This window comes from Amblyraja radiata, chromosome 17 (assembly GCF_010909765.2).
Source record: "Amblyraja radiata isolate CabotCenter1 chromosome 17, sAmbRad1.1.pri, whole genome shotgun sequence".
Taxonomy (NCBI): Eukaryota; Metazoa; Chordata; class Chondrichthyes; order Rajiformes; family Rajidae; genus Amblyraja; species Amblyraja radiata.
The window spans coordinates 32,049,085-32,075,371 of NC_045972.1; the positions used below are offsets into that span (position 1 = coordinate 32,049,085).

At 44.4% G+C, this 26,287-nt stretch overlaps 1 protein-coding gene across 5 annotated transcripts in view; it reads right to left on the reverse strand.

Moving 5' to 3' along the window:
* The window catches only part of LOC116982681 (RNA-binding Raly-like protein), a 730,325-nt gene that overhangs the window by 602,345 nt on the left and 101,693 nt on the right, over positions 1 to 26,287 (reverse strand). The gene's annotated exons all lie outside the window — the stretch shown is intronic.

Consider the following 26,287-nt stretch of genomic DNA (forward strand, 5'->3'; position numbering starts at 1 on the left):
CCTGCAGTTCGGTTTTCTGGTCTCAGTATACATGGCTTTTATTTATTTAACTATCTATTTATGTACTTATTTACTAATCTATTCAGTCAATTTTTCCAATAATAATTAACCACTCTTGAGCAAAACACAATGTACTAGACGGACTCAATGGGCCGGGCAGCATCTGCAGGGGGACGGGACAGACAATGGTCAGATCAGGACCCTTCTCCAGACTCGGTTGTCTCCAATTAAATACTTTTCATTTTCCACTCTTGATCTTGATCCCCTTGATCTCGATCTTTACCTCACGAGAAGAAAATAACTTCCCATTATCTTTGCATTGCTAAAGAGTTTAAGGGTTGTGCATTTGAGCAAACAAATTAGGAGCTGCAGGAAGCCACTTAAGGTTTAACTGAGGTTTATTATTATTATATGCACTGAGATACAATGAGAAGCTTTGTTTGCGTGTCATACAGTTATACTGCACGGATACAGGCCCTTCAGCCCAGCTTGTCTATGCCAACAAAGGTACCCCATCTACACCCGTCCCACCTGCCCACGTTTGGCCCGTATGCCTCTAAACCATTCCTATCCATGTACCTTTCCAAATGACTTTTAAATGTTGCGGTAGTCTTTGCATCAACTACCTCCTCTGGGAGCTCATTCTATTTACCCAACACCTTTGGAGGAAAAAACTGCCCCTCAAATCCCCATTCAATCCTTCACCTCTCACTTTAAACCTATGTCCTCTGGGTCTTATATCCCTTTCTCTTGTAAAAGACTCTGTGCATCTACCCTATCGACTCCCATCTTGATCTTATACACCTCTCTAAGATTACCCCCACATCCTCCTACACTCTAAGTAGTACCGTCCTGGCCTGTCCAACCTTTCTCTATAACTCAGGGGCTCACGTCCAGGCAACATCCTCGTAAATCTTCTCTGCATTCTTTCCAGCTCTTGCAATCCAATTAACTCAGATAATATACTATGCATGGAAAAAATTAAGCCAAGCTCATTTACAACAGGGAGAGTGAAGAAAAACATACGGAGAGCAGAATATGGTCCAGAGAAAAGGGTCAAATGTCTGCAATGAGGTAGGTTGGAGAATCAGGACTGTACACTAGCTTATGGAAGGACCATTCTGAAGCCTGATAAGAGCGGAAGAAGCCGTTCCTGAGTCTGGAGCTGTGCACTGTCAATGGGGAGGATGATGTATTACCGAGATAGGACCCCAGGCCTTTGGTTATATTGCCAGCTGTCCTGAGGCAGTGTGAAGTGTAGATAGAGTCAATGATGGGGAGTCTGGTCTATGTGATGGACTGGGATATATCTACAACTCTGCTATCTTTTGTCATCTTGGGCAGAGCAATTTCCAAATCAAGCTGTGTATAGTGCCTCTATAGAAGTTTGTAAGAGTCTTTGGATTCATGCTGAATTTTCACAGCCTCCCGCAGAAATAGAGGCATTGGTGTGCAATCTTGTAGTCGCTTCAATATGGTTATGAGCTAAGATTGTCATTAGATTTTGGATTAAAATAAAACAAAAACCCACAGCATTCCGAAAAGTTAAATTTGTTGTACTGTGTACCGAATGCTGGTGAGGTAGCATTTGGAGTGGTGTGTTCAGTTTTGGTCATCCTGCTACAGTAAGAATGTCAGTAAGTTGGAGAGAGTGCAAAGCAGGTTCATGAGGATGTTGCCAGGAGAGGCCTGAGCTATAGGTTTTTCACACAGAGGGTGATGGGTGCGCGGAACAAGCTGCGGAAGAACTATAACAACATTTAAAAGACGTTTAGACAGGTACATGGTTAGGAAAGGTTTAATGAGAAATGGGATAAACGTGGGCAGGTGGGATCAGTGCGGATGGGGCATTTTAATCTTAACGGACCGAAGAACCTAATTCTTGGACTATTTAAGATCAGCAAAATATACCAACGTCTTTTGCATTTTGGACTTATCGCTAGTTTACTGAGGTATCACGTGGCGAGATAAAATACCTACCTAAAAATCCAGTGTCAACTGCGGCACGGAGCTCTCACTGAGAGAGAAATGCATCTCTAGAGAGCAGAATGAAATGAGAATTAGGCTGCCGACAACAGATGATAAACGAGGCAGGACATAAACAAGATTGACAAGACACAGTTAAGAGACTGCAGATTAAAGTAATTAGTCAGGAAGAGGAGAATTTAATTCAGTATGAACCAGGAAACAAAACGTGATCGATAACAAGGAAGAAAGAGTGCTTGAACATGCAATTGTGCTTCCTTGCTAAAATGCGTTAGGTGCCGGCAAACTGCAGCACACAGCTCCCTGCTGCTCCCTCACACACTTTATCAAAAGCCTGTTGTAATAATTCCTCCTGACAATGCTCTTTCCTCATTTACAAATTTACTTTTAACAGACTGTGGCAACAGCTAACACCTTATCATACTATCGATCCCATTTCGGGACAAGTACTTGGACACGCTCCACTGAGATGCGCTTTGCATTTCAACTAGCTGTTTGTTCGATAAGCTGACACTCCGCACTGCTTCCCTAGGCTGGATAATGACAGCGCAGTTCTGAGTGACTGGAGTCGACACTGCAAATGACTCTGTTGTTACAGTGCTGACACAGATAGAGTGGAGCATTTCATTAAATTGCCTCAGCCAGCCTGCACTCCAGCACCAGGCACGGTGGACTTGCGAGTTGGCGATGGAGAACCAAGGGCAAACAGTGAATTCTCGAGAATCCTCTCACCAACGTGGGAAGCCACTGTCAATGAGGTTGCAATCTTTTGGCGAAACAAGGAACTGCAGATGCTGGTTTACTAAAAAAAATGACTGCTGAAGTAATTCAGCAGGTCAGGCAGCACTGGAGAATGTGGGTCGGTGATGTCTTGGGTTGGGACCCTTCTTCAGGTTGATTGTAGTGGAGGGGGTAGGGACAGTGCGAGGAGGGGTGGGGACAAGGATTGGCTGAGGCGGGTAGGGACAGGGCGAAGAGGTACGGGGACAAAAGTGGATGAGAGGAGAGGCAGGATAATGCTTGGCAGGTAATAGGTGAACACAGGTGAGAGGGTATTTTTTATAGGCAGATGGTTTGATAACATTCAGAGATGAAAAAACACAGAAAGTGTGAGTGAAAACGATTGAAGAATTGTGAACTTTGAATCCGGAGGAGGGAATGCAGGTGGAGGGGAAGGGGGAGGGAAAACATTCGATTATCCAATTTTAGGTAACCATTAACAACCACCCCCTCCGCTTCCCCCGACCCCCTCCGCTTCCCCCGACCCCCTCCCCTGTGCCCCACCTATTTCTCACCTCCCTCTACATTCCTTCCTTTGGGTTCACAATTTGCAACTTCAATCCTATTCAATCACTCTTTCTGTTTTATCATGTCTGGCCTTTGTCCACCCATCAACCTATAATAAACACCCCTCATCAATAACCTGTCACACGTTGTCCTGTCCCTCCATTCGTCCAGCTTTCAACCCCCCTCCCTTGTCTGAATAAGGGTCCTGACCCAAAAAGATACCAATCCACGTTCTCCAGAGATGCTGCCTGACCCGCTGAGTTACTCCAGCATTTGCATCTATTTTTAGGTTGCAATATTATCCCTTGTCCTTTTGAAGGATGCCTTCGAGTTTCCAGTCACAGAATCATAGAGTCATGGTCCTTCAGCCCATCGAATTCAGATTTAGTTTAGAGATACAGTGCGGAAACAGGCCCTTTGGCCCACCGGGTCCGCGCCGACTGGCAATCCCAGCACATTGACACGATCCTACACACACTAGGGACAATTTCTACATCCACCAAGCCAATTAACCTACTTTGGCTTGAGGGAGGAAACCAAAGATCTCGGAGAAAACCCACACAGGTCACGGGGAGAGCGTACAATCTCCATATAGACAACACCCGTAGTCGGGATCGAGCCCGGGTCTCCTGCGCTGCATTCGCTGTAAGGCAGCAACTCTACTACTGCGCCACCGTTACTAACAAGCACCTGTTTGCAGTAATCCTACACGATCACATTTTATTCACCCCACATTCCCATCAATTCCCATCAGATTCTACTACTTGCCAACACGAGGCTATTCACATGTGCAATTAACCTGCCAACCTGCACTTGTTCAGTATGTGGGAGGCCCTACCACTCATCCTCACACTAGGGACAATTTACCTTGGGCTATTATGGCTAATTAATCTACCAAGTCCCTTGCCTTTGCAATAATGTATTGTGTACCTTGTTTTTTAGCTGCAGTCTTTCAAAAATATTATGCGTAATGTAAGTATTATTTATATTTCTGAGTATTTTCAAGGTCTATGATGCTGGTGCATGCAAGAGTTTTCAATGCAGCTGTGCCTCGCCATACCTGTGCAAAGGACAATAAACTCGACCTGACTTGATGTGGGAGGACACACTCTCTGACACTGGGAGAATGTTGAAACTCCACGCACAGCAACAGAGATCAGGATTGAACCTGGGTGACTGGAGCGGGGGGGGGGGGGGGGGGGGGGGGGGGGGGGGCAGCTGCTCCACTGTGCTGCCCCATTCTGCAAACAACATACTCATCAGCACCAACTGGACGCTGGCAATGCTGAGAGCATGTGTGTCCCAATCCATCCAAACACTTGAATTAACATCCAACCTGTAACTCCCTCCAGGGATATGCATTACATCATACATAAAACTATCTTGAACTCCAACATAGATACTAATCTGTACCTAAATTCAGAATACCAGTGATTCATATATCAAACCACATGGTAAAACCAGCATTAGATCACTCAGAAGTGTCTATTATTCCCCTTACAAATTATTTGAACATTTGCATGATATTACAGTCTGCTACCTCATTCCCAGATAGTTAGTTTGGTTTATTGTCATATGTACCGAGGTACAGTGAAAAGCTTTTGTTGTGTGCTAACCAGTCAGCAGAAAGACAAAACATGATTACAATCGATCCATTTACAGTGTATAGATACATCAGGGAATAACGTTTAGTGCTCGGTAAAGCCAGCAAAGTCCGATCAAGGATAGTCCGAGGGTCACCAAAGAGGTAGATATATTCAAGATTCTCCTTAAATACATTTGGTATTGGCTTATTATTGCCATGAGTAACAAGATACAGTAAATAACTTTGTTGTGTGTGTCAACCAGGCAAATCATACCGTACACTAGTAAGGGTAGGATGGGGCTGAAGCCCAGTGTTTAGCCATTGGAATGTGTTTTTTTATCATTCTAATAGAATGATTTTCCAACTCCAGTGGTAATTAATCTTAGTTTTCTTTACATATTTTTAGGATGTTCAAAAAGTTGAATAAAATAAGCACTTAAGAAATGAGTTAATTTATGTTTTTTTGTCCATGTGACAAAATAAATTGTATATAAAATTAAACACAAGGGAGAATAAAACGAAAATCACCAAAAAACATAAGAAAATGTAGTTGAGGGTGAATGAAAATTTGTGATAAAAACTCAAGGGTGAATGACACTGAAATAGTTTAAGAAGCATTGGTCTAGACTTATCAAAACCATGCATTTTCACTTGCCACTTGACAGTGCAAACTTGAGTTGCAGCATTCCCTTGTATTGGGATAGTCACTGCTTTTTACCAGTATTTAATTTGCTGGGAACTGCTTTACAATGTATCAAGGTCACAGGATACTTCTTGAATTCATTGACATTATGTATTGACATACACAACCTCGAAGCTGAAACTATTTGCTGCAGTGCTTCCTGGAGTTTGCACGTTCTCCCAGTAAGTGTATGGGTTTTCCCCGGTTGCCCCAGTTTCCTCTCCCATCCCAAAGACATTAGATTAAACGGCCACTGCAAATTCCACCCAACATAAATAAGTAGGCAAGGAATCCGATGAAGGCACTGAAGGACGCAGGTAATGGAGGCAATACAGGGCTGCAGGAAATAAGGAGTAGGGACTGATGGGTCTGCTCTGCTGGTGCTGGCATGGACAGGATGGGTTGAATGGCCTCCTCCCGTATCACAATAGGTATCTAACCAGAATGAAACTTGTAAACCGACTTGCAATGGGCCAATTCATAGAGCATTAAAGTTCCACTTACAATGTGTGGGTTTGCAACAAGAATACAGGAAAGCAAATTCACTTTTCCATAGCTTCAGGATTATATTACTTCAAATGTAAGATTTGGAGAAGGCAAAAATAGGTTTCAATGTAGATTAAGAATCACCGGGCTGAGAAGGGAAATGAGGCTATTGAAAACCACTTGCTTTATTGAAAGCACAGGCACTGGAGCAGAGAAGGCTAATAAAAGATTAACTTGAGACTTTTAAAATTGCAGAGAGCTTTGTAGAGTAGAGAGCGTGTGGATGGGGATTCTGCAACAAGAGGTCAGTACAAAGAGGGATTATTTGTAATATCTTCACAGAGAGCTCGCTTATCAAAGAATACTTTGACAAAAGAATCATTCAGGTGTAGACAATTGCATCTTTTTTTTATATAAAGAGCGTCAAAGCATAAGAAGTTTCTATCCAATTTTGGGGATGAAGGTTTACAGAGAGGATTGGGATTAGGTTTGAACAACTAGTTTCTCTTTGGTCTGTTAACACACATGGATTTTTATTTTAATAATAAAATTAATTAATCATCCAACACCAATACATGTCCCCCCCCCCCTCCCATCCTCCTTCTCCTCCTCCCACCCTCCATGTAATTATAGGAAGCGGGATCCTTATCTTAAATGTTTTCCCATTGGTTTGCTGACTGCCTTAACATAGTACAGTACAGCACAGGAACAGGCCCTTTGGCCCACAATGTCTATGCCGACTGTGGTGCCAATTCAAACTGCACATCTGCCTGCTCATGGAGGCTTGGGTTGGGATCTTAAGGGGCACTGATAGCACAAAAGGTTCCAGCTGTAGCCAATTTTGTTCAACCCAAGCTATCTGACAGTTTCCGAGCACGATAAACTGTTGATCACAGCTCATCCTCAAATTTGGTTTCCAAAATTGCACACAACACTCCAGGAGTGGTCTCATTAGGGCCATGTACAATTGCAGAAGGACCTCTTTTCTCCCAAGACAGCAATCCCACTTATCTCCCATGACAGCAATCCCATTGGTTGGATTGGTTAGATCAGGTCTAATTGTAGTCCTGTAGGTCTGTGTCCAAGATGGCTGCCGTGAAGAGAGAGTGGACGCTGGCGCGCTTTGGCTGCCGCTGCTCTCTCTTCACACTGTGTTTTTGATTTTCTGTTTTTGGATTGAATTCTGTTTTTAATTTGTGTCTCTGTGATGTCTTTTTTACCTGTTCTATTCCGATTATATGTTTTTATTCCGATTACTATGTAAGGTGTCCTTGAGATGTCTGAAAGGCGCCCATTAAATAAAATTTATTATTATTATTATTATTACTTGACTTCCCTGTACCATCACCATTTATTCTCTCACATGAATAACTCCATCAACTCCATTCTTTGTTCATGAACCAACACAATGGGGCTGTTTACAGCATGCAATGTGGGAGAGAACCAAAGCACGAAGTGGAAATGTATCTGGTCATGGAGTGTATATGCCAACACTGCACAGACAGGACCAAAGTCAAGTTTGAACCCAAGTCTCTGGAGCTGAGACAATATGAAGAGTTTAAAAGAGGTATGGGAGGAGGGTTCTGTTGGACTAAAACACCGGCAAGAACCTTTGACCCAAGTCTCCTTATTCAATAATGTGCATTCAAAATTTTGGTCTTCATCATTCCTCTCCTAAAATATATGACCTTATGCTGAATAAAGCTCCCCAGATAATCAGGAGAACAGTCAACTCTCTCAATGGCACCTCAACATCACGAGGTTGCAGTGCAGTTCAGAGGAAGTGCGAGAGGAGTGTATAATTACAAGGTTTAGAAGCATTTGGACAGATTCAGGGATAGAAAATGTTTTTAAGGGACACTGGACAAATGGGTTTAGTTCAGGTGGGCATTTTGGTCGGCATGGACAAGTTAAGGGCCTGTCCCACTTTCACAACCTAATTTACGCCCTTTTTTACTCGTGGACATTTTTCAGCATGCTAGAAAAAAACGGCCCGACCTACTTGATGCCACGAGTACCTACGACCTGCATCACGGCCTGCTACGACCTCGTGACGACCATGTTGCGAGTATGAGTCAAGGGCAAACTCGGCAGAGGTCGTGACTTAGGTCGTGAAAGTGGGACAGGCCCTTTAGATGTACTCCATCTCCCACTCTGCTTCGCTTCCTACGAAGGCAACCCAGAACGCCGAGTGCTTCCAGCATTTTCTGTTTTTGTTTTAGGTTTCTAGCATCTGCATTTCTTTCTTTGTTTTGTTTTTTAAATCAATTGCCAAGTCAGTCAAATGTTAATTTAAATCTTGTCTTAGAAAGGACACAATAGTCTCAGGTTAACTAATGGTACAGTGTTTAATGGTACAGTTCTATTTCAGTGGCAAGGGGGCTTCAAACATTGGCATAATATAACAATCCAAACGCTTGCAATTAGAACCCAATGTAATGCAATCAAAATACTGGAGAATTTACTGGAGAATCTTGCAGCAAAAATATATCTAATTTTAAGAGAAAGTCATAGAAATTGGGCCAAAGTTAACTTCATTTTGTACTGCTGCCCAAAGCACATGTTTGACCCCAAATTTCTTCTAAGATCAAGACTAGAACTTGGCCTACTGGTTATAATGAGGATTAAGAATTCAGAACAGTCTGCCAGGACTAGAAATGGGTGAAATATTAGGATTGAAAGGTTTAAAGGACATTCTCAAACCAAGATTGTCACATAATCTAATGGTATTATCTAAATGGTGGCCGATATTATCTAAATGGTGGCCGACTTATTATCTAAATGGTGGCCGACTAGGAAAAGGGGAGATGCAGCGAGACCTGGGTGTCATGGTACACCAGTCATTGAAAGTGGGCATGCAGGTGCAGCAGGCAGTGAAGAAAGCGAATGGTATGTTAGCTTTCATAGCAAAAGGATTTGAGTATAGGAGCAGGGAGGTTCTACTGCAGTTGTACAGGGTCTTGGTGAGACCACACCTGGAGTATTGCGTACAGTTTTGGTCTCCAAATCTGAGGAAGGACATTATTGCCATAGAGGGAGTGCAGAGATGGTTCACCAGACTGATTCCTGGGATGTCAGGACTGTCTTATGAAGAAAGACTGGATAGACTTGGTTTATACTCTCTAGAATTTAGGAGATTGAGAGGGGATCTTATAGAAACTTACAAAATTCTTAAGGGGTTGGACAGGCTAGATGCAGGAAGATTGCTCCCGATGTTGGGGAAGTCCAGGACAAGGGGTCACAGCTTAAGGATAAGGGGGAAATCCTTTAAAACCGAGATGAGAAGAACTGTTTTCACACAGAGAGTGGTGAATCTCTGGAACTCCCTGCCACAGAGGGTAGTCGAGGCCAGTTCATTGGCTATATTTAAGAGGGAGTTAGATGTGGCCCTTGTGGCTAAGGGGATCAGAGGGTATGGAGAGAAGGCAGGTACGGGATACTGAGTTGGATGATCAGCCATGATCATATTGAATGGCGGTGCAGGCTCGAAGGGCCGAATGGCCTACTCCTGCACCTAATTTCTATGTTTCTATGTTTCTATAAGACACATCAGCTGTTGAAAGGATGAGAAACAAAGGGGCCAGAGATGCTAATGGCAAATCTACACCGATCAACAAGTATTTCAATAAGTATTTAGCACTGCATTAAATCAATATAAACCTAAACGACAATAGAAATTCTTGCTGTGCGGATAAGAAAGCTTAGTCAACATTTCAGGAAAGATTCAGTATCAAGTTAAATCTAGCGCTTTTGACAAATCTAAGGAGAAGAAAAATCAAATAGAGAAAGTTACAATGATCAGAGAGAACCAAGAGTATAAGGAGGCAGAGAGTGGGGCAACGATGACAGGGGTTTCAATGGGTAGGGAAAGGCAGGCAGTTCTATTGCCATAGAGTGACCAAGATGGCATCGAAAATAACACTTGCTTACATCTCCAGCAACCTGCGTTCAATTCTAGGCTCTCGAGCTCTCTCAAGTTCAAATTACATTTATTGCCACATGCACCAATTGGTACACAGTGAGATTTGAGTTACCATAGAGCCATGAATAAAAATAACACAATTTACGATAGGATTTAACATGAATATCCCACACAGCGGAATCAACGTTTCCCAATGTGAGGGAAAACAATAAAGTGCAGTCATCTTCCTCTCTTTAATTTTTTCCTGTTTTTACCAGGTCCTCCAGCTTCCTTCCATATCCTGAAGATGGTTGGTTAACTGGGCCTTGTTAATCTCCTCTGAGCAATGGAATCTAAGTGAACCAAAGAGGAAATTGATTGATGCACAAGAGAAAGAATGTGGGAATGAGAGAGAATGAGGGAATGGGACAAAAAGCTCTACCTGAAGACAGCACAGACCCAATGGCCTGAATAATGTTGTTGACAATAAAACCAAACCTCAAACTACCCTCATTCAACATGATCACCAACAAACTTACCATTCAAGTCACTGGCAGCAGTCTAGATCTAGCTCCCGGTGCTGTAAAGTATCCATATGGATAAAACGTAACAGCAGTAAATGCTGGTGTTTTTTTGGGTTGCATGTTTGAGTGCCTCAATGGGCACTTCAATCAGTAGGTCAACAAGCTGAGATTCTGAGAGTGCAGCAGATGAAACAACCAGCAATGGCAATCCATCAGCTTAATAAGGCAATGTAGCAACCAGTTGGTTAACGGCATGTGTCTGCCAGGGAAGATGCTCCAGAGGCTAACCTCCTATCGACTGCAGTCTATGTAAGCTGGAGGTCGAGGCTCACCGATGTGGCTCAGCCTGGGCTCTCCCACGTCCCTCTCAATGTGTGCAGCGGTCTTGGCTCAGTGCGTGCCTTCGGGGCTGCATGCATGGAGAAGTGCAGAGGGAATCCTAAACTCCAGAGGCTTTTCTGTTCCCTCTGCTCCCTCAACCACCCTTCAATCAACAGCCAACAAACAAGCCCTTTGGTTGATCTGGCCCAGCTCACGAGTCTGCAATTACCCCACACACTATCCCGAGTGTTGAAGGAACGTTTCTGATGAATCAAAAGTGGGTAGCTGTTCTGTCACTGACCATGCTGAGTGAGGGGCAGCACAGTGGTGCAGTTAGTAGGGGAACTGCCTTGAAGCACCAGTCATCTGGGTTCAACCTGACCTCAGGTACTGTCTGTGTGGAGTTTGCACGCTCTCAAAGTGGTGTGCAGTTGGTGATTATTTGGCCACTGTAAAATTTCCCTCACGTAGGTGGCTCTGGAGTGGTGAGAATGTGGGGAGAATTAAAAATGGGGTGAGTGTAAATGGGTTGTTGATGGCCATCATCGACATGGTGGGAAGAAGGGCCCTTTTCATGCCATAGGACTGCATTGGGGTCAGGACAGAAGGGATCCATGTTGCCCAGAACTTCATAATTGCTGTGGATTACTGGTGGGATGTGGGTGCCCCGCAGTGTGGCACTGAGCGTCCTGCAACTCTGGGCATGCCCCAGAGAACCTGCCCCTCCTGCAGTTCATCAGATAGACCAGGGGCTAAACTACAGCTTGTGAATGGAGAGTTGGGTGCCGCACCTTCTGCTGAGAAATAGCCTGATGTTGGGCAAGTTAACATCAATCCTGAATCCAGTTGGTGATCAGGGAGATGCCATCACAGTGACTTCGACAACAGAGGCTTGCTTCAGATTGGTCAATGCTAAGCAGATAAAACTGTTATCACAATGGATCATTGTCCTCACTTACTTACAATACTCCTATATAAGAGGAATTTCAGCACATTGAGTCCATGCTTTCTCTCTGTGCATTCCCATTAGCCCCATTCCCTCAATTATCTCCCAGACATACCCATCAATTTCCTCCTGTTTCTCCAGCTTCCACTACGGCATGAGGGGTAAGTTACAGTGTTCGAGTAACCAACCTGCCCCCTTTGGGATGTGGGAGAGAAACAGGGTACCTGTGGCAGGGGGAGTGACCAACACGGTGCAAACTCCACAAAGACAGAACCCGAAGTCAGGATTGAATCCTGGTCTCTGGATCTATCTAGCAGCGACACAGACTATGATGCGACTTTGCCACCAGCTGTAAATGGGGAAAATATCCTCAATGGGCATTCGGCCAGTTTTCTGCAGGACTTGCAGGATCAAGTGACCTTGGTTGATGTTCAGTGTCTTGTTCCTTGCACTGTTCATCATGAGGATGGTTCAGACAGATTTGAACCGATGCAGAAGTCCTCAGCCACCACTGAGCTCCATTTCTGGCTATGACAGGGAAAGAAGATTAATTCAGGACTCAGAGGTGATATCCTGTGGCGTTGTAACCTCTAGTATTAAATCATTTTCTCAAGCACATCGTTCATCTTAAGATGGATTATTGGTATTGGTTTATTATTGTCAAATGTACCAAGATACAGAGAAAAACATGCAGTGCAAAAGAGAAAATAAACAGTGCTGAATACAGTGTTACAGCTACAGAGAGAGGGCAGATAATATGGGCAAGGGCCCCAATTAAGTAGATATGGCGATCAGGATTTCATCCACAGCATATGAGAACATCTGTTCAAGAGTGATAACAGCATGGAAGAAGCCGTTCATGAAGTTAGTGTTACGTGCTTTTGAGCTTTTTGCATCTTTTGCCCAGTGGGAGAGGAGTGAAGGAAGAAGGAAGAACCAAGTGGTTCTTGATTACATTGGCTGCTTCCCTGATACACCATCAAATATAACGTCAATGAGATGGGGGGAGGGCCAAGACTGGTTTGAGTGGTGGACTGGGCTGTGTCCACAACACTGCAATTTCTTGGAAAGAGCAGTTGCCAAACCAGAAGAGTTTGAACTTGTTCTGCCACCAACTGGTGAGACAATAGACAATAGGTGCAGGAGTAGGCCATTCGGCCCTTCGAGCCATTCAATGTGATCATGACTAATCATCCTCAATCAGTACCCTGTTCCTGCCTTCTCCCCATATCCCCTGACTCTGCTATCTTTAAGAGCCCTATCTAGCTCTCCCATGAAAGTATCCAGAGAACCGGCCTCCACCGCCCTTTGAGGCAGAGAATTCAACAGACTCACAACTCTTGTGAGAAAAAGTGTTTCCTCATCTCCGTTCTTAATGGCTTACCCCTTATTCTTAAACTGTGGCCCCTAGTTCTGGACTCCCCCAACATCGGGAACATGTTTCCTGCCTCTAACGTGTCCAAACTCTTAATAATCTTATTTGTTTCAATGAGATCCCCTCTCATCCATCCCAACTCCAGAGTATACAAGCCCAGCCACTCCATTCTCTCAGCATATGACAGTCTGCCATCCCTGGAATTAACCTTGTAAACCTACGCTGCACTCCCTCAATAGCAAGAATGTCCTTCCTCAAATTAGGGGACCATAATTAGGGGATATGAGTCTGCACACTCCACCAACGTAGCTCACTGGGAACGGTAGAGCAAGCAGGGGGCTTGTCATCCGTTGGTTAATCAGCGCCCATCCCAGAGGCAGGGGAAGAGTCACATCACCTCCTCTTCCACCCTCTGGTCTCAACAATGGAGATGTGAATGGACTGGGAAAGATGGGGCAGCACGGTGGTGCAGGTAGTAGAGTCACTGTCTCACAGCTCCAGTGATGCAGAATCAATCCTGACCTCTCATGCAGTCTGTGAGGAGTTTGCACATTCTCCCTCTGACCATGTGGATTTTTTTCCTGGTGCTCTGGTTTCCTCCCACATCCATGCAATTTGGTAGATTAATTGGCTGCTGTAAATTGCCGCGGCATGTGGGCAAGTAGCAGGAGAGTGCATGCAAGTGTGGGGAGAATCAAATAATGGTGGATTCATGTAGGATTAGTGTAAATGGGTAGGCGGTGGTCAGCATGGATTCAGTGCGTTGAGGGACCCGTTTCTGTGCTGAATCTCCTTATGACCCCGCAGCGATGATACGATACAAACATATGAAATGCAAAGAGCGCAGCCTACCAGGGAAAGGGTCTTGCTTCAGTGCATTTTTAAACAATGCCTTGCAAGTACAAAAATCTCAGTAAAATAAAAAATGCTGGAGCAATATTAAATCACTGCGCTTTATTGTTTCCTTTAATTTGATGCTTCAGTAAGCGCATCTTAATTGTTAAGTACTTGCTCTTGAAGCTTTCTCCTAAACTCCCAAAGTATTCACTTTCTCTCTCTGGTGGAGAGCAAGAATATTTTACATTTGCACACTTTAATTGAAATATCGACATGTGATCAGTAACTCAGCGAGTCTGTGCGCAAACAATATTTCCCAGCCCCAGCTCGTTTTTAACAGGTACACTGGCGTCATTGTGAAAGAGAACAAGCAGATGAGAGCATGTGGTAAAAGGGGAAGGGAGGTGGAGGGGGGAACAGGAGGAGCAAGGGAGGTGGCAGGTACCATGGAACATTACTTGTACATGCACAGTGTATACATGGAGAAGGGATCAGAGATGGGATGGAAAACAAAGCTGCAGGAGGGATGGGACAGCAGGTACCTACAGAAGTCATGCATACAGGGTTCGAGGGGGGTAGCATTTTTGTGTGGGAGAAAATTGGAAGATATGAGTGAGAGTAGTGGCATGGGGAGGGGGAATATAGCAAGTGTTCAAGGCTAGTGTTTAAGGCCAGTGTTGCAAGTGGTAGACTGAAGTCAGGCAAGGAGAGAGACAGTCTGAAGATCTAGCGATGTGTGTGTGTGTCTGTCACGGTACTCCTGCAGGAAAGCTCTCACAGTGATACAGATGGGAAGTGGACCAAAGCACCAGGGTAGCAAATGGAATGGGAGCAAGAGAATTGGAGGTCCAAGCCCAAATGACATCCCTGCAGGTGGCCCTGTAAATAGAGATGTAAATAGAGATGCAAAAGGTGAGAGAATAGGGAGATTTATGAAATTAGTAGACGATTGAATTACAAATAAACACCAGACTGTTTGAAATGTACGGAAACTTGGATTGAAATGAAAAAGACAATGGAGAATGTACTCCTGGGTCAGGCAGTTGCTGCAGAGAACAGGGAGGTGTTAACATTTCACGTTTGGCACTTGCATGGCACGGTCCTGATCATGACAGATTGGGAAATGATCACATTAAAACGATGTCTCTGCATCATCATTCTGCAGCATCATTCTAAGATATGGAAATGTTGCATCTATGACAATCATGGTATATCTATGTATTTAGTTCAAGTCACATCACAGGCAAGAACATTTTACAGCAGGAATAGGGGTGCAAGATATACAATCAGCCATAAAACAGGCGATATAGGGAAATAATACCGGCTTTAAAAAAAAAAAGGCAGTTCCAGGAAAGTCTGCATTGTAGAGTAGAAGGTGCAGGGTTTTAGAAAGGAACTTGTGCAGCATTGGGAAGTTGGATGACCAGGAGCGAGGACTGCATGGGAAGCCAGAATCCAGGCAACAGTTGTTCTGTGAGTGGAGGCAAGTTGTAGGGTGTGGTGATAGGAAGGGAGACAAACAGGGTTAGTGAGGCACACGTTGCAATACGGTTTGTAATATGTTAATGTTGCAGGGATTTGGGAGGTGATCAGAAATACACTGCGATAGTTCCGTCTGCAAATAGCAATAGACAATAGGTGCAGGAAAAGGCCATTCAGCCCTTCGGGCCAGCACCGCAATTCACTGTGATCATAGATGGTATTTTTAAGACAACCAAACATGTTAGTCAATGTTTTTCCACAATATGCTCACATTCAGACTATTTCGTTGCACCATGGAATTTCACTCAGCATCAATTTATTACATTTTAAGGGATCATAACTTATCTTTTTTGCCTCTGGTCTTTAAATTCACTCCAAGTCTTTTGCTTTCAATTTGGTGTTCACTTTCCACCCTTGTGGTGAAGCTTGGCATCATTCTAATTGTAGCACATCTAAAATTATACCGACTTCAGTATTAAAAATAAAATAGAATAACATCTCTGCTAAAACATCAGCGAATGATTAAGTGTTGGCACGTCAAGTCTCAATCTGGTCTTGCTGATTTCTCACACAGAACCCAAAAAAATCTTAAGAGCTGCCAACAATAGTCAATATGTATATACCAAGGATGAAATGCCATTGAACTGAAGTGTTTCCTCTGTTTCTCTTGCCATCAATGCAGCCTGACCTGCACAGTTTGTCCAGCATTCCCTACTTTTATCCAAATCCAAATAGTACATGTTGAAGAAATCCCTGCCAAAATTACCAGTCGCAGAGGTGTTGGGGGGGGGGGGGGAGGCAGTTGTGAAAACACTAGAGGGGAGGGGGGAGGTGGAAGAGGGGTGACTGGGACAATGCCGGTGATGAGAAGGGGCAATGCATTGGAGTAACGTAGCATTAACCTATATATCCGACTATGTAACAAAGTGAGTGGAAACCCAATTAAATATTCAGAAGGATTATAGGTATTTTAAAATGTATGAATGTTCGTTTCACAGGCAATTTAGTACTTTGGTGACTTTTTTTAAAACACAAGGGGAATAGATGGCATATCACTGCAGCCATCACATTACACTTGACATTTTACTACCTATCGCAGAACCAAAAAGATCAGCTCACCCATGACCATGCTGCAATTTCTATTTGTTTAAACTAGATCTGATCACCGTTATTTGAAGTAATAATGAATTAGAAATATGGAAGTCTGACATCAAGCCGCGTGCAAACCTGCAAATAAGGATTCCTTAATAGATTCTGCCAGTGTCAGGCAACTGTACATCGCAGGATAAGACCCTTTGGACCACAATGTCTGTGCTGAGCAGGATGCCAAGTTAAGCCAAGCTCAATTGCCTTCACATGGTCCATATCCCTCCATGTCCATGGTAAAACATAGAATGATTCTCACTTTCATACTGCCAGTTGCTCCGAAATCCAATGATGGAGACTGCATATGGCCACACTGGGTTCATGAAACCAGATCCTTTCACAATGTCCTTGCACGGCCTCCAACAGTGTAAAGCACTCTGGCATTCAGTGACAGTGGAAGGCGTTACACTTTGAGTCTACTTACTCCCTCCGCAACTGTGTGATGCCCGCCACTCATTAAGACCACTCACAGCGGGATAGGGAGGAGAAGTGGTGGAGCTGGGAAGCTGACACAAGCACATGGCTGCCACAAACATCCTGATTTTGCACAGTTGTATTCTTTTCACTGCCTTGTATAATTTATGTTTGTGTGTTGTCTGAGTTTACGTTCCTGTGACGCTGCTGTGCTTGGGCATTTGACAACTCAACTTGGCAACAGTTAGTAGAAAAAAAATAGAAATTTATAAAACTGGGGCAAAGTACAAATACAGTTTGCTGAAAATTCTGGACACCTGAAATGGTGGAAGAGGAGAAAGTGGGGGGGGGGGGGGGGAGTGGGGGGGGGGGGGGGGGAGTGGGGGGGGGGGGGGGGGGGGACAGGAATGGAAGAGAGAAGTTTATTTATCTTTAATTCATAAACCATTTTGCCCTTTCAGCTCGACTTGTTACAGAGCCCTTGATCACACGCCCAGTGTTTGATTGCCTATCATTCATACCAAGACTGAGGTGAACACTAGCATGCATCAGGAGTCCTCATAGTCAATATCTGATCCAGCTCCCAATTAATTATCTACACACAGGGTCTCTGCCATGAAGCAGTGATCATCTAACAGAATGCTGCCTTCAGGAGCTAATTTTCCTTCGTCAGTCTGCACGTCTGATAAGAAACCAAATGCTCCCCTATGATGAAGAGGAATCATTTCAGAACAAAGCAACAGACACCTAGGAGGAAACTGCACTGTCACTGAGTTATTGGAACAAATACATTTTTATTGATAAAGTGATAAGGTGCTGAAATTCTCAGGCAATAATTATAATTCTACCACATGCCCTTTTAAATAAAATACATGCCTGAGGAGATTCAAGGATCTGGAAATTACTGAACACAAAATATGAGGCTCTTTTCAAACATAGTTATTTCAAGGGTAGTAAAACAATTCTGCCTGTTCTTTGAAGGCACAAGAAACTGCAGTTGCTGGAATCTGGACCAGCAAACAATCTGCTGGAGGAACTCAGCAGAAGAAACAGCATCTGTGGAGGCAAACGGATGATCGACACTTTGGTCAAGACCCAAGTGTGCTCTTCCCTTCTCTCAACCTGGGCTTTATACATCATGGAATCTGTGCTGGATTGGTCCTGTTGACATTCACTACCGACTGGCTACGAGGATGCCACAGTGGCATAGATGGCAGAACTGCTGCCACACAATGACAGTGGTCCGGGTTCAATCCCCAACCTGTGGTTTATTTTGTGCACCATGTGCCTGCTCAGCAGTCCCATACCCTCTTCTTATTTTTCTGCAACCTATCTATCACATGATGACTTGATCAACTCCACTAAGATTCTTTTTGCCACTTACCTTCACTTGGGGCAGCTTATAGTGGTCAATTAACCAAATCTTTGGGACTTGGGAGGATATCAGAGCACCCCGGGGAAACCTCGCATGGTCTCAGGGAGAGTATGTAGGCTCCACATGGACAATGCCTGAGGTTAGGGTTGATTTCAGGTCCCTGGAACTGTGAGGAAGCAGCATAACCACTGTGCCATCCCAGATACCATTTGCTTCAAATGGGCTAATTGTTGGAACTCATTATAAGGGACTGTCTGCATTCAATTGGAATGACAGATAAATCAAGGCCAGTAAATACGGAATGTTCTTTCCAATTAACTTGGATGAATTTTTCAATGGGTTTATGAAATATCTGTTGAAGTGGATTAAAAAAACGATGTATGCAAGGCTTTCAATAGGTCCCACTTGGCATGCTGGTCCAAATAAAAAGCAGCCTCATGTTTGAGTGCAAATTGAACCCCAAACTCTTAGTGTTTAAGAAGGAACTGCAGATGCTGGAAAATCGAAGGTACACAAAAATGCTGGAGAAACTCAGCGGGTGCAGCAGCATCTATGGAGCGAAGGAAATAGGCAACGTTTCGGCCCAAAACGTTGCCTATTTCCTTCGCTCCATAGATGCTGCTGCACCCGCTGAGTTTCTCCAGCATTTTTGTGTACACCCAAACTCTTGGTGACAGGAAGTAAAGAATAAGGTTAATGGGGACTTTGCATGTGAGCAGTGGGGATTCACAGGGTTCGATACTCAGTCCCTTGTGTTTCATAATATAATTATTTTGACCTAAACGTAGGGGTCATGATAAATAATTTTGCAGATGACAAACAAATTGGCCCTGCGGTTGATAATGAGGGGGGAAGCATTGGAGATAAGGATGGCTTGGCAACTTGGGCACAAATTGTGCAAATGGAATGTAATTCTGAAAATGAGAGGTGATGCATTTGGAGAGATACAATTAAGTAAGGGAATGTACAACATGTGGGAGAACACTGAGCAGAGTGGAGAGGAGGAACATAGGAAATGGAGTGTGAAGTGGCCCAGCCTGTGAATGTGGAGCAGAACAACAGACAGCCAACCATGTCATCTCTGGGTGCCCGCTCTACCACCCACCGAATGGAGCTCAGGGCCTGGCAGACATTGACACAGAGACAACAACCTGACTGCTCAACACCTGGCTTGAGATCCAACTATTCTTTTGGTTTATGTTTCATTCGCAAGAAGAAGTGTTCGACCACCAATCCTCAAAAGGTAGCAGAATCGGTATTTAAAAACCAGGATGGGATGCTCTCTTTTATCAGTGAAAGTGTAAAATTTAAGAGTTTTGTTGGACAATAGACAATAGGTGCAGGAGTAGGCCAGCACCGCCATTCAATGTGATCATGGCTGATCATCCTCAATCAGTACCTCGTTCCTGCCTTCTCCCCATATCCCCTGATTCCGCTATTTTTAAGCCCTATCTAGCTCTCTCTTGAAAGCATCCAGAGAACCTGCCTCCACCGCCCTCTGAGGCAGAGAATTCCACAGACTCACCACTCTCTGTGAGAAAAACTGTTTCCTCGTCTCCGTTCTAAATGACTTACTCCTTATTCTTAAACTGTGGCCCCTGGTTCTGGACTCCCCCAACATCGGGAACATGTTTCCTGCCTCTAGCGTGTGCAAGCCCTTAACAATCTTATATGTTTCAATGAGATACCCTCTCATCCTTCTAAACTCCAGAGTGTACAAGCCCAGCTGCTCCATTCTCCCAGCATATGACAGTCCCGCCATCCCGGGAATTAACCTTGTAAACCTACGCTGCACTCCCTCAATAGCAAGAATGTCCTTCCTCAAATTAGGGGACCAAAACTGCACACAATACTCCAGGTGTGGTCTCGCTAGGGCTCTGTACAACTGCAAAAGGACCTCTTTGCTCCTATGTTCGATTGCTCTTGTTATAAAGGCCAACATGCCATTCGCTTTCTTCACTGCCTGCTGTACCTGCATGCTTACTTTCATTGACTGATGTACAAGGACCCCCAGATCCCGTCGTACTTCCCCTTTTCCCAAATTGAAGCCATTTAGATAGTAATCTGCCTTCCTGGTTTTGCTACCAAAGTGGATAACCTCACATTTATCCGCATTAAACTTCATCTGCCATGCATCTTGCCCACTCCCCCAACATGTCCAAGTCACCCTGCATTCTCATAGCAATAGTTGCATTCTCATAGTTGGAACTGAACAGACACTAATTAATGCACAGCATGAGGAATGTTGCCAAGAGTGGAAACCAGCTGCAATGTGGAAAGATTGGTAAAACTAGAGTCTTCTTTAGAACAGAGGATTCCAGAGAAAGTTAATTGAGGAGCATAAAAATATGAGGGGCCCCAGTGTAACTAGGAAGGACTTGCATCCCGTAACGGTGGGATCAAAAACCGGGAAGCAGGGATTTAAAGTAATTGATTAGTGATGACTGTTTTCACCCATAGGGTGGTGCGAATCTAGATCGCACTGTCTGAAAGGGTGGGAGAGGGAGAGACCCTTCTCGCATTTACACGGTATTTGGATGTGCCTTACAGCCATGACCTGCAGTGCTTCTCCATACCTTGTGGTGGTTGGGTTGAGGCCTGGTGGTTCTTATTCAACCAGCATGGGTTCCGGTAGGCGGCGCGGCTCTCGTCAGCTGCGGCCTCTGCAGTCCGTCTGCGTTTATATTATTTTATGTCTATGTTTTTATGTAGTTTTTGTTATTTTTTGTTGGGGTATGTGTGTGGGGGGGTGGGGGGTTGGGGGTAACTTTTAAATCTCTCCCTGCACGGGAGACCCGACCTTTTCTTTGTCGGGTCTCCGTTGTCGTTGGGGCTGCAACGAGGAGCGGCCTCCAACAGGAAGACCGGGGGCTGTGGTGCCGACTACTCACCTCACCGTCGCGGAGCTGGCCGAGCCCAGAGCGGGTGGAGCTGTGGTGGACGCTGCTGCGACCCGACCCCCGGAGATTCGGTGGCTGCAACTGCGGGTTTGGCGGACAGTGACACCGGGAGCCCGCGGGTCCCTGGAGGGAGACCGCTTTTCCGGGCTCCCGCAACGGCGACTTCTCCCCCCCGAGTTGCGGGGTTGAAGAGCTCCTGGAGCGGGGCCTTACAGCATCGCTCGCGCGGCTTGGAATGGTCGCGGGATTGCGAGCGCGCGCCGGGGGCTCTAACACCAAGACCCGGTGTGCGACCTTGCATCACCCGGCGTGGCTTTAATGGCCACGAGACAATTCGCCATCACCCGCCGGGGGCTTTGACTTTGACTCTGACATCGGGGGGGAGAGTGCAGTGGAGAGATAAGTTTTTTTGGCCTTCCATCACAGCAATGTGATGGATGTTTATGTAAATTATGTTGTGTCTTGGGTCTATTTGTTTGTAATGTATGGCTGCAGAAACGGCATTTCGTTTGGACCTCAAGGGGTCCAAATGACAATAAATTGAATTGTATTGTATTGTATGGGCACAATGGGCCGAATTGCACTCCTGTGGTTTACATTTTCCCTGAGCAAATTTCCCTTCTGCCTCAAATAAAAATATGAAAAGTTACAATTCTACTTTCCAAAACAAAATGCAGACACTCCCATATCACTCACATGAGACTGCACTTGTGGTGTTAAAAGCAAATGCAAGACTTTCATTTGTACTCTTTGGAATATTTCCTGTTGAATGAACCAAAACAAAATTCTTCAAAACCGTGCGAGTGTATAAAACTCTACTGTTTAAACTTTAGGGCCATTTGGCAGGAGCCTGAAAACTTAATTAATCGTAATAAATGCCTTGCATGTGACTGCCCCCAAAACGTTGAGAAATCAAATCCAAGATCACTAAAATGTGTGTATTCAGTGTACAAATTAATTAAAATTCCTCTTTAACAAGCTGGAGTCCCCATAATTGTCCCCATGAATTGGAACCTTTGGTATAAATACATCAGGCTACATGGAGTTTCAGTTTTACATAGTCTGATATGTTTGTTCAACTACAGAATAAGTAAGGCGGGAAATGTATGTAACTGTGCACAATAATCTTTTCCATAACACTTACAGCGCTAGTTTGAACTAATTGCTCCCATACTTCCTTTAAATTAACTTGGTTCATTGGAAAACGTATTATAGTACTCTGAATTGGTTTTTTAAAGTGTGCCACGGAGTTTTAGTAGAAATAATATCCATGACCAGGACAAACCACCCAAGGTCCCGAGTCATTGGATTATTGGAGTTACCAATATCCCCGACTTCTGACCTTCAATTTTCTCCCTGGTTCATTAAACTCGTGGTTCTACGAAGATCCTGCTCTTTCCACATCGGAGAACAAATTGCTTTTAAAGATGTCAAGAGAGTGAGAGCAAGACTTAAATGGTTCCCTGAAGTCATTCATTGATGATTCAAAACATAAAGACAGGTTCAGATGGAATCATTGAGAGAGCCTGTACGAGGTCATGAGAACGGCAGCACGCCATCTTCTAAATCCCGGCAGCTTCATTTATAACCTCACACCACAAGCAATGCACAAAGTTCTTTACACTTAAACAGAGGAACAAACAATTGTGTACAAGGTGATGAGCACATGGAAAGAGTGAGCATAAGTCATCAGTTCCATCACCACCATATTTTCAGGCCCAAACCAATTACAAGCAAAGGTCCAAATACAAAGGGAAAAACAGGAGGCAACTTCAGGAAAACCTCTGCTCCAATTAATAAAGTCTTGCCCAGTCATTACACTGTTGGATGGGCTATCCCACCTTTTCATTTTCCTCCATCATCAGGGGACATTTGGCTGGTTTCAACTCTATTGCTTTCAGGGTAACTTAGCCTGGAACATACAAAAGTGTTGGAAGTTCACCGGGTACACGATGTGGAAAGTCTTGGGCAATCAGCTGGTTTTGTGTACATGCTTGACTGGGAAGAGCTACATCACTAATAGTTTGGACTGTGAAAGATTGCTTCAGTTGGAGAATGTCCATCCTGTCAATCCATGGACCAAGGGTACCATTGCAGTAATGTGGGATGAGTGAAGTCACAACTGAGGCTAAATCAGTGAGCAAATGGGAAACGAGGTAGACCCAATGAACACAATATCTATAATAAGCAGCAAAACATGCTGAATGTCAAAACATTCCTGTGAAACTTGAATAGCTGGTAAATGAGGTGCAAAATGTAGCATTAGGAAATTACTGACAATTACTGCTTTTGAAATGTAAGAAATTAGCAGTGCCTAGGTTTCTGAACCCATCCTTTCTCAAGCCCATAAATGCATATAATCACTTGCAGAATTAGCAGCTCTCTTTTTGTGTATTTAGAGTAGAGGCATGATTAAAATGAGAAATGACTCACTTCATTTCAGGAAATATCAGCACTTTTGTAAACTGGCAAGACATTTTTTTGGCCACTTCCCTTGGACGGCCAGGATTAAATTAATTGCAGGCATTGAACAGGGCAAGCTTTAATTACACTTGAGGTAGTTAACTGGATAGATTTGTTGTGTACGTTATATGCTCCGAGCATAAATATAGAAATCCATTTTAAAAATTAGCATTTAAATATTATTCACCGACTAAATTCACAATTTTACCCCTTTGGTGAGCTCCGATTATTTCTGACTACCTCAAACAAGCAATACATTTCAGCTCACTATCAGGGCACTGAATGCTGATGGGAGATTATCGCCTTCCCGCAGGTTACGAACCTTCGACATGGACAACCTCTGCATATGAATTAAATCCCATATTAAACTCAAAATTCAAAAGTCTGAAGTACATACAGACATCTGTTCCCATGAATGTCAGACCTGGTTTTAACTTTTTAGACCCAGTAACTAGTATCTAGTTTTAACTAGTAACAGAACCGGCTATAGAAGAGTCGGTTAGGTGGTGCCACAACAAGAACCTTGCTCAATGAGGTTAATTACACTCAATAACACAAGGTCACTGACAGTCAATACCAATCTCACTCAACGTGAACAAAACTAATCACTTGTCAGTTTTTGTTGGTCAGTTGGTGATGGAAAGAGTTATGGGCCTGTCCCACTTCAGCGACTTTTTAGGCGACTGCAGGAAACTATGCGGTTGCCACATGGTCGCCACATGTTCGCGGGTGATTGCCGGGGAGGCGCCTTCGTGGTCGTGAGAAGTTCCCGCATTCTGGGAACTAGTCGCGGCCTCATTATGGTCGCCGCAAATTTTTCAACATGTTGAAAAATTAGCGGCGACCAGAATGAAGCCGCCATGGAGAGTAGCGAGGATTCTCGTGCCGTAGGTGGGTCGCCAGGAGGTCCTAGTGGGTTGCCAGGAGGTCGAAGGTTCTCGTAGGTTGTAGTCGATGCTGACCAGTGAATTTCATTGACTCATTGGGAAAAAAACCGTAAACAGCAGTTTTCAGAACCAAGGGTAACCGACCGGTAATGTTAATATCCACCGGGCTTCACAGCCGCGTATCTCTGGCTTCTTAAAAGTTGTCGCCACTCCTTCTCCTCCCCTCTTTTAAAGGACTTACTTGACCCTTCCCGTACACTGTGCTTTCACCGTCTTAATTACAGTGCCAAACTTCCTGTTCATCGCGGTGTGTGCCTGTATCACCATGACTGGCTGACTCTCTCCCTCTCCCTCCCTCCCTCCCTCCCTCCCTCCCTCCCTCCCTCCCTCCAAGTGGGACAAGTCCATTAGCAGCCTCAAATCTTGTGCATCATGGATGACCTATCCTGGGTCCAGCACATATATTTAATTACAAAGAAGGTGTGTTAGTGTCCCTATTTTTATATATATATTTTAAATGATTAAATATATTTCTAAATATTCCAACAAACGTTTATAGATGTATTGTAGAAAGTATCCTAACAGATTGTATTATGGTCTGGTTTGGCAATTCCAATGCACAGAATTACATGAGGCTTCAAAGAGTGGAGGACTCGGCTCTGGTCTATCATGGTCACAGCTATCCCCACCATTAAAAGCATCTATATGAAGCACTGCCTCAAGTAGGTGACATCTATCATCTGGGATCCCCACCTTCTGGGCCATGCCTGCTGCTAACTACTATCACTGGGCAGGAGAACAAAAGCCTGAAGACCCACGCCACCAGGCTCAGGAAAAGCTACTTTCCCCACAGGCATCAGGTTCTAAAACCAACCTGCACAACCCTATTCCCACCTTGACCAGAGACGACAATGACCCACCCTGCACTGCCGTGGACTTGTTAGAAAGTCATAAGAGATAGAAACATAGAAAATAGGTGCAGGAGTAGGCCATTCGGCCCTTCGAGCCTGCACCGCCATTCAATATGATCATGGCTGATCATCCAACTCTGCCCTCTCTCCATACCCCCTGATCCCTTTAGCCACAAGGGCCACATCCAACTCCCTCTTAAATATAGCCAATGAACCGGCCTCAACTACTATCTGTGGCAGAGAATTCCACAGATTCACCACTCACTGTGTGTGAAAAAAAAATGTTTTTCTCATCTCGGTCCTAAAAGACTTCCCCCTTATCCTTAAACTGTGTGTGGTCCCTTGTTCTGGACTTCCCCAACATCGGGAACAATCTTCTTGCATCTAGCCTGTCCAACCCCTTAAGAATTTTGTAAGTTTCTATAAGATCCCCCCTCAATCTTCTAAATTCCAGCGAGTACAAGCCGAGTCTATCCAGTCTTTCGTCATATGAAAGTCCTGCCACCCCAGGAATCAGTCTGGTGAACCTTCTCTGTACTCCCTCTATGGCAAGAAAGTCTTTCCTCAGATTAGGAGGCCAAAATTATACGCAATACTCCAGGTGTGGTCTCACCAAGGCCCTGTGCAACTGCAGTAGAACCTCCCAGCTCCTATACTCAAATCCTTTTGCTATGAATGCTAACATACCATTCATACCATTACATACCATAGGAGTAGAATTAGGCCATTCGGCCCATCAAGGCTACTCCGCCATTCAATCATGGCTGATCTATCTCTCC